The following is a 10,189-nucleotide window of genomic DNA, read 5'->3' as shown; positions in this document are numbered from 1 at the left end:
CTACTTTAGCATTCATCTCTGCAGAAGAGGTTATGTTTTTTTTTCTTATTGAAGAGAAGTGTCTAGCATTACTGATAAAAGCACTCAATTTATGTAGTAGTTGTAGAGTAGCTTTAATATGCAACCATCAACAAGCACAGCAACAGCAACTGAATTATCAGCAATTGAAATGTCATCATTCTAATAATGATGTAATCAGCTAGGAGACTCTTAAAGATACAGCAAACATAACACATTCCCTATACATAATAAAAGAAATAAAACAAGGCTTGAAAAAACAGTGTAGAGCATCAATAAAGAAAAGAACACTAGCAATAAAAAATAATTAATGCATTACAAAATCATTGAACTTCCTAGGAAGCTGTAAAGACCTCCTAGGAGTAACTCTTCGGAAACTAGTTGAAGGAGCAGCACAAGGATTACTGGAGATTCTGGAATCACTATTGAAGTGATGCTTGACATCATTGCACTTGGCTAATTTAGACATATTCCAAGTGCAACCATTATCCAAGGTGACAACACTTTTCCTAATGGAAACAATGGTGAAAGGACCAGTGAAGTTCGAAACACAAGAACACAGTCACCCACATTCCATTTCCTAGATTTGACAACCATCTTAGCATAATAAAGTTGTTTATATTTCTGCTGATAGTTTGTCACAGCCTCTCTCGTTCTCACTACCTTTTCAACACTGTCACCACAAACTCTCTCCGGAAGCCAAGTAGGATTCAGCTTAGAGCAAGCTAATCTCCCCCTCAAAGCTTCAAAAGGAGATCTCTGCATGACAGCATTAGGAGTCGTTCGATGTGCCCACCACGTCTCCCTCAAAACACTGGCAAAAGGGACCTTGGACTCCAAAGCCCTCTGCGCACAACTCTTCACCACTCTTTTCATCCTTTCTGTGAGACCATTTGCTTGGGGAGAGTAAAGAGCTGTTTTCTGATGAATGATCCCCAATTTACTCAAAAAACAACTCATCTCATTGGAGGTGAATTGTACCCCATTGTCAGTGAGCAAAAACTTAGGCACAGCTTCAGACACAAACACTTCTTTCAAAAATTCAATCACAGTCCTAGAATTACCAACACTCATGCATTTGGAAACCACCCATTTAGAAGTGTAATCGACCAACAACACAACAAATCTCTCATGAGAAGGCATAAGTTCAAACGGACCTGCAATATCTAACCCCAACTTGGTCCAGACAGCAGCAGGAACCTCAACAGGTGAAAGCAGAGCTTGACTAGTGGTGCGTGATTTGTCATTGACAGCACATAAATGACAATCTTTGACTACAGATTCCACCATTCGATCCATACCAGGCCACCAGTACCTTTCTCTAATCCGAGCCTTCGGAAGAGTCCTTCCCAAATGCCCTTCGTGAGCAAGATTAACAACTCTTTCTCTTAGACTACTTGGGGGCACAATTCTGTCACTTCTCATTAAATTATCCTCGAAAAAAGACAAATCATCCTTCACTGTCCAATAAAGTTTCAAATCACACTCAAGAGTATCATAATTTGGCCACCCGTTCTTGATGACATTCTTTAATGATGAAAAATGACGTCATCCTCGACACACTGTAACCATGCTTCCTTGGATATGCTAGACTCCAATACCCAATTTAAACATGTAGTGACACCATCAGCAACACAATCTCTATGAATGGGAAAACGTGATAAACAATCAGCAGGCTTATTATTCTGTCCTGTAATATACTGCACCCTGAAATTATACTCCTGCAAACCTTCACTCCATCTTTTTAATCTAGGAGTCATATGATCACTCTGATGACAAGAGAAAATTGGAACCAAGGGACGATGATCAGATTTAACATTGAACGGTATCCCCCACAAGTAAAATTTAAAGTGAAGTACAGACCAAAATACTGCCAACGCCTCTCTTTCAATACACAAATCATTGAACTCAGCTTCCCTTAAGGCTCTTGAGGCGAAAGCTACAACAACTTCTTTTCCTTTTTTTTTTTTTTTTTTTTTTTTTTTTTTTTTTTTTTTTTTGGCTATCATCATTTATTGGCAAATAGAAGGGCCGGAGGTAAAAAAGTTGCATTCTGTTTCTTGAACATTGTCAACCAATCACAGCTTCACTTTTTTCAATGCATGGTACGGGGACGTCAAGGGCGCGGTTTAGGACTTGATGACTTTTGTGTCGTTGCTCTCGGACACCACCTTTCCATCGACAACCTTCTGTGTGGTGGTGATGACCTTCTTCACCATCTGTGTGCTGGAGGCAGAACTGCTGGTCAGAGCATCCTGCAGGGTGAAATCATCACCACCATCCAACAACCGCCTGTAGGTCTCTATTTCTGCCTCCAGCTTCATCTTAATGTTGAGTAGGGACTGGTACTCGTGGGACTGCCGCTGAAGGTCGTTGCGCACCTGGGTGAGATCTTCCTCCAGCCGCAAGAGGATGTTGTTGATCTGATCCACCTGCATTGCATAGCGCCCCTCTGTGTCTCTAAGGCTGTCTTCTAGGTTAGCATTCAAGCTTCGCATGGACTCCAGCTCGATCTCCAGGCCTTGGAGAGTCCGACGAAGGTCTGTGACCGTGGTCCTGGAGGACTGCAACAATTCACTTTCGTGTGTGACCTGGACTGTGAACTCTTCCACCTGGCGTTGGAAGTTCTTCTCTGCCTCCTCCCTGTTCTTCTGTGCCAGCTCATCGTACTGTGACCGGATTTCAGCCATGATCTTGCCCAGGTCCTGGGTTTTGGGTGCGTCTACCTCCACGGTCAAACCAGAGCTGGCAATCTGACCCTGCAAGTTGTTCACCTCATCCTCATGGTTCTTCTTCAGGAAGATCAGCTCCTCGCGCAGGGACTCAATTTCATTCTCAAGGTTCAGACGGTTCATGTTGGTGTCATCGATCACCTTCCGAAGTCCAGCAATGTCCATCTCCACCGATGTTCTGATAGCCAGATGACTTCCGAGTCAACAACTTCTTTTCCATTCACAACTTGGGAAAGTACAGCACCCAGACCTTTAAGACTGGCATCAGTTGTCAAAATAGTCTTAGGTTTTGCGTCAAAATGACCCAGAGTTGGCATTTTACCAAATTCCTTTTTTACCAATTCGAAAGCTTTCTGACAGTCAACAGACCACAAAAAATGTACACCTTTCTTCAAAAGAGATCTTATGGGCTCAACAACACTGGCAAAACCCTTCACAAATTTGGAATAAAATTCCGCCATTCCTAAGAATGATTTGACTTGATCTTTGTCCACGGGTGTTGGTGCGTTCACAATACTCTCCGCCAATTCTAATTTGGGCTGAATCCCGCTCCCAGAGATGACATGTCCCAAATACGTGACCGACTCTAAACCAATACGACATTTTTCTGCCTTGACAGTAAGTCCACTAGCATTTAACTTATCTAAAACTGATCTCAATACCTTGTCATGCTCACTCTCATTCATTCTATGAACCAAGATATCGTCTTGAAAAAAACATCACGTTGGAAAGACTGCCAAGAACCATTTTCATTACTCTTTGAAAACAAGCAGCAGCCGAAGCTAGACCAAAAGGCATTCTTAGGAATTGGTAAGCACCCAACAGTGTGACAAAATATGTCAGATGTCTAGAATCCTCATGTAAAACGATCTGGTGGTAGGCAGAGGAAAGATCAAGAACACTGAATATCTTTGTTCCTTTCAAAATACTAATACTCTCCGCTATGTTGGGCAGTGGTTGTCGATCCACCCAGATCCATTCGTTCAAACCACGCAAATCCACACAAATTCTGATCGATTTCCCACCATCCTTGGGTGCCAAAACTACTGGACTTAGCCATTCAGAGGACTCAATCTCTTCAATCACTTTCAGATTCAACAATCTCTCAAACTCATGCTTCAGTGGCTCCAGCATCATATTAGGTACTTTCCTGACCTTGTGTACAAATGGCTTGGCAGACTTCTTAAGAATGATCCTGTGTTCAAATCCCTTCAAACACCCCAAGGTGTCAGAAAAAACTTTAGGATAATCAGCAAAATATTTGTCAGACCCACTCACAAAATCTACCTGAGTGGGAAGCAAACTAGAAAGCAAATCTTCCATCAGCATGACTTGATTATTGGGATCTACGGCCCCAGGGTTAAGAATAATACCTAAGTCATGCTGATGTCGCCATCCCAGAAGATTGTCACCTCTGACAGCAACATAAACCTTGCCATTGATACTCTTACCTCTGAAAGAGATGTTGGCTACAGTGTATCGCAAAATTTCTATTTTAGACTTATTATAACTTAGCGGAGAAATGTCAGCAGGTAAAAGTTGAACATTTTCTAAACCTACAACTTCATCCCAAATCTTTTTTCCAATTAAGGTAAAGGGAGACCCAGAGTCTGCCATGAGCTTAAATTCAAATGTGTCAATTCTTATATCACAGAATGGCATATAAATATGTTCTGTGTCAACCATCTCATCTTTAACATTAGAAACTACTATTGTACGTACAATGTCAGAATTGGATTCATTGGTGTCTCTCTTCTTACCAGACCTACACACACGTGCATAGTGTCCTTTAATCCCACAGTTATTACAAATTCTGTCTTTCGCAAAACAATTGGGAAAATTAGAAGTGTGTGGAAAAACTCCCACACCTAAAACAACACATTCTCTGGCTGTTAAAAGGACGTTGTTGACAAAAATCACGTTCCTTAGACGAAGCAGATTCTTTAGAAAGAGAAGAACGATTATCAAAGGAACTTTTCTGAGGCACTGAAGTCTTTCAAAGCGATTTGTTTTTAGAACCAACACTGACTTTGGCAACTTCTTCAAGACACTCACCAGCAAATTCCTCTTCCTCTAGCATATGTACAGAGTCAGAAACTTTCTTTTTAATATCACTAACAGTATGACTTTCATCTTTTTTATTTTTCCTTATTTCCTTGACCGATGTAGAGGTGTTCTCCATGCCCTCAACAATACTTACAGCTTCTTTCAAAGTGGGATTCCTAGACAATAACTTCTCTTGAACCCTAGAACTGTTCGTACATCGAACAAGTTGATCTCTGACAAGAGATTCGGCCAAATCTCCAAAATCACAGGTACGAGAAAGAGTTTTCAAAGCAGCAACATATGTCCCAACACGTTCACGAGAACCTTGGACACGAGTAAAGAACCTATGTTGTTCCAACACAACATTAATTCTTGGACCAAAATACTGTTCTAATATAGTCATTGACATCTCAAAAACATCTGCAGGTTCACCATCAGCTCCACCAACAGGTATACTGTCCATACTATCATAAGTGTGTCTACCTTCACTCTCAAATTATGTAACAAAATGGCTTGTTTTCTAAAAGCCTAAAACTTTTCTCCTCCAATTGCAACTAAATAAGAGTCAAACAAGTTCCTCCATCTCTTCCAAGGAAGAATGGGTTCAACTTCCTCTGAAAGAAAAGGTGGTGGTTGTGACATACTAGATGTAGTAGCCATAATGAAACAAGGAGTAAGTAAACAAAACAAAAAAAAACTTGGAAAAAGAGTGTAGAAAAAAAAAATGCAATGATAACTAGAAAACTAACAAGTTGTGGTACATATCTATAAAGTACTAAGCGCAGTAAGATTTTACCGATGCACAGCCATGCGCATCGGCGTTCAGGCAGTTGTCATGGAAGCAGGACAACAAATGGCCGCCAGCGTGATGACAAATGACGTTGCGCGTGAGCGTCAGGACGTTGCGTGTATACGTCAGGCTCTTCGCAGAGGAGACACGTCAGGCTCTTCGCAGAGGAGACATCATCAGGGAACGTAGAGTCAGAGCGCGAAGGTTACAAGGCTGCTCGCGATGCTCCACGCGGGGGACATCCTTTACAATGCGGATTTTACTCTGCAAGGCTTTCACAACGCGTCTGTTACAACGCAAGTCGTAACCACGACTTGTGCTGGAGGGCGCTAGAGGATTAAGAATAGTATATTTACTATTCCAACACCTTCACTAGTGTCCACGGGGACTGGTGTTAGAATAGTAAATTATACTATTCTCAATCCGCGCCCCCAACGCAAGTCGTGGTAACGACTTGCGTTGTAAGGGACGCGTTGTGAAAGCACGCGTTGTTATAGTACGCGTCGTAACGTCGTACATCCGCTCCACACGAGATAGATTTCAAAGGTAAACAATGTAAGAAACGTTGCACACAACGGTGTGTCAATTACAAATGTCTAAAGAAAGGGTAAAATACATACGATTTTTGGGAATTTTCCTATTTCTTACACACGAGTGTGGTGTGTGTAGTCAGATGGCCAGACAGTAGATTTTCACAAGGAGACACAACGAAGGCGGAGTGAAAGTCAGGAAATCCAATAATTAATAAAAATAAGAGTGGAAACTCAATAAAACGCACAGATCCAATAATCCAAGGTAAAACAATCCAATGAGAGGATTGCAAGGTGTGCAAATGCAGTAGTATGTTCAGAATAAGTAATTCCAAACTGTCCAGACCAATCAAAAATCGACAGAAATAAGTAATCAGCTAGGAGACTCTTAAAGATACAGCAAACATAACAGTTACTTTCTTTTTTACAGGTCGATCATGTTTATCACCATTTAACACCATTTATGAACTGTCTCCACCATTATATACGTTATCATAAAACATTGTTTTTTAAATCAAATTAATTCATGCTGTGTACGTTTTATTTTCTTTCAGCTGATTTAGAATTGCTGGAACACGTAATATGCTTACCTCATGAATATGAGTTAACCTTATTATTTATTTATTATTGGTCACATTCAGCCATGCAAATTGAAAACTCGAGGTGTGCGATATTTGTGTAATTTGCTTTTGTATAATTATGTGAAATTATGGCAAAATTATGTATAACTATGCATCTTATATTTTAGCACAAAATTCATCCTTGCTTCAATTTATGACACAAGATGCATTTGAGCAATAGCACCGCAAAGAACAGCTGCTTGGATTCTGTTGTTCGGATTCATTCAAGGTCATTTTTACAGTGAATTGTTCAATTTGCGGTACATTTATTTCTGTAAATTCAGCATAATTACATAAAGTGGAATAATGACGCAATTTGGGAATTTATCTTAAAAAGCACAACATAAAATTTCCTAAATTAGGCAAAATACAAGGGCATAATTTAAATTTGAAGCAGGCCTTCATGCAAACACAGATTCTGACTTTTAGCTCGGGGAGAGATAAATATCAATTCTCATATTTTTATAGTGAAACATTGTACACAAATTTGAAATTTAGTTGCTTGAAGAGTATTTATGGATTTCTGGAGACCATTATCATAATCAGTTCTCTTTCTTACTTCTGAAGTCTGAACAAAGGATTTATTAAGCAAATACTTATTATGGCTGATCTAAAGGTAGATTTGATGGGTTTCGAGGGATTCAATTGCTTTTTATTAAATGTCAGCTATTGTCTAGTTTCTCAAATGTTTAATATCTGCTAGTTTGTTTCAAACAATTCTTACAATTGCTTTGCTTATAATATGTTCAGGGTGATTGATACATTTTCGTCTCTACTTCACTTTTCATGGGGTGACTCGAGGACACACCTTCTGGATAGCAAGCGATGTGGCACGGAAACAGGAGAAGGAATTATAACATGCTTTTGGTAAATGAAATGCTACTCTAAAACTCAGTAGAACTTGCTCCAAGACAGTGCAGCCAAATAAGCATTCTGTAGGTAGGTATGCACCTCCCAACGGTTTCACTAATAGTACCTCAGCTGAAAGGCACTTCAATGTCAGAACAAATTCGACTCATGTACAGTCATTTTGTAATTATTGTAGTACTGTTGAAAGCTGGAAGGAATTTGACAAGGGATGTTTGGTGTACTTGACAAAGAAGCCCAAACTTAAACCAAACTCCCAGGAAGACACTGAGGATGCTGAGTCTCTCAAGAATAATATACCACACAGGATTAGATCCACGCGTCCGTGCCATTCATTAAATGTTAGAAGACAATGTTAAACTTCCTCAACTGAGCCATTTGAATATGTTAAATTCAATACACATAACAACATTCCTGCTGCTGATATTGAAGTGCATAATTCCCTTTTCAATTCCTTGAGAAATGTATTCTATAGTGTTAGAAATTGAGGTTTCTGATTAACAGAGTATACACCCTGTCCAAGCAGGAGCCACAATGCTAGTCAGAGTACGTAATCGCACACAAATAAAACTGTGGTTACCCTCTGGTAGCTTGGCACAGAGCAGTCAAGCTTAACATAAGAGGCAATGTGTAAAGTATTTGTGTTCACTCAACATAGAGTAACACAGAGACAACACCACAAAAAGACTCCAAACTTGAGTTATGAAATAGTACACTTTTTAATGATGGAAACATGACCAAAATGACAAACATACAATGAGTATTTTACGAGCTAGGAGCTTTTTAAAATGCAGGTAAAAAACACTAGGCATATTATCAAGAACGGCGATAAAAGTATCGACGCTTTAGCGACAGGAAACTGCCGCTAAAATCGCGATAATGGGCTTGATATTATGCCCTTGTGAATTCCCATAGCATCCCAGGTTAACAACAGAACCTGGGCTGCTATGAGAATTCACAAGGACGTATTATCAAGCTCATTATTGCCGTTTTAGCTGCAGTTTCCTGAAGTTAAAGCGGCGATAATTTTATTGCCGTTCTTGATAATATGCCCCACAGTGCTTAAAGAGATGAGTGCTGAAAGATCACTCATGTTTAGTATATTATTTGTAGTCATGTCACAGGGTTATACAGGGAGAGACACAAACAGTGGATTGTAAATTATACAGTCTCAAACGTTCTGAAGAACCGTGCCAAATAGCAACTAGTATGAAAATCTCTCCTCTGGTACTTTCAGACCATTGACCTTATGTCATCTCAGCACCTGCCAGAGAGAGCAAGGCCATCCACAGGGACCTCCCACGTCCTACTAAGTACAGTGGGCCTCATTTATGAGAAATAACGCATTGCTGCCTGAAAGCAGCGATGCGTCACTTCTTAGTGCGCACTCCTTGCGACATTCCTGATGCGTCATATTTAATGTATGATGCATCATGTCGCAAGGAGTTACAGATACGTCAGTATTTCTGACGTATCTGTAAGCGCAAAAGTGACGCATTGCTGGAGTGTGTCACAAAAGTGACGCAACTCCAGCAATGCGTCCTTTGACATGGGGAAAGCCCCATGTGAAAGGGCCTGCGTCAGTCTTACGCCTGCTGTGAGGCAGGCGCAAGATTTTGACGCAACGGCGTCCTAAAAGTGACGCAGTGAAATCTCATAGATTTCACTGCGTCACTTCTACAACCCTTCCCTGCGTCAATACGCCCCCCTTGCATACATAATACCTGGCGCAGGTATAATGTGGCGCCGGAGTTTACAAAGTGACGCATCTACCTAGATGCATCACTTTGTAAATATGGTGCAACAAGACGCATTTTTTACGCCACTGGTATATCACAAAAAGTGACGCACCGGCGGCGTAAAAGTGACACACAGCCTCATAAATGAGGCCCAGTGTTTTTCCGTACAATGTTCCAAATATGAGCTGTCAGCATTGATGGCCTCATAGATTGGGCTCCTGATGTCGCAATCTCCTCCCTCAGGCCAAATGAGGGGCTGCGCTGAGCCGTCCATGTGCACCGATCTTTTTTCAGGATTGTAGGCCAGACACGAAGTTGACTGGCAAATGCTCGTGTCAGAATGATGCTATCGGGGGAGACACGCTGCTCATAATCAGAGCTCTGCTGCGGTTCGGGAAGGCAGACATGCAGATATTTTTGCTTGGCGCAGATGTCTGCGCATGGGGAAAATCAGCCGTAGATACCGCAAGCTCTGCTGGCACCCATAACAGATGTATGCTTATGGAAAAAAGCAGCTGCAGGTATGAAATGCTCTGTCAGCACCCAGCATAGATGTGTGCATATGCAGAAAGACAGCTGTAGACACAGCGATCTCACTGAGCACATCGTAACGAAGTGCCGATCAATGTAGAGTTTACCATGGGTTGTGTTTTTAAATTGTGACTCCAGAGACACACATCTTAATTTTCTTATCTTGTCCCAATAGGAAACTCCACTTATAAAATGTTACAATGCAGTTCTCATGTTAACCTATGAGAGGGTTAGGCCTTGCAGTTGTGGAAAATGAATTTAAGAGTATTTCATCACCAGTACATGAAAAAATCAACTATACATGTCCTAGCTTTTT

The 10,189-nt window shown here is 40.9% G+C and overlaps 1 pseudogene across 1 annotated transcript; it reads right to left on the bottom strand.

Moving 5' to 3' along the window:
* Positions 1-1,993: 1,993 nt before the first annotated feature.
* On the bottom strand, positions 1,994-2,933 carry LOC147747397 (keratin, type I cytoskeletal 18-A pseudogene; annotated as a pseudogene). The gene has a single exon (XR_015307904.1). The product of XR_015307904.1 is annotated as a keratin, type I cytoskeletal 18-A pseudogene (transcript).
* Between the last annotated feature and the right edge of the window lie 7,256 nt (positions 2,934-10,189).

The sequence above is a fragment of the Lissotriton vulgaris genome, chromosome 1_1, assembly GCF_964263255.1.
Source record: "Lissotriton vulgaris chromosome 1_1, aLisVul1.2, whole genome shotgun sequence".
Lineage (NCBI taxonomy): Eukaryota > Metazoa > Chordata > Amphibia > Caudata > Salamandridae > Lissotriton > Lissotriton vulgaris.
This window is presented reverse-complemented; position numbering and strand designations above follow the sequence as displayed.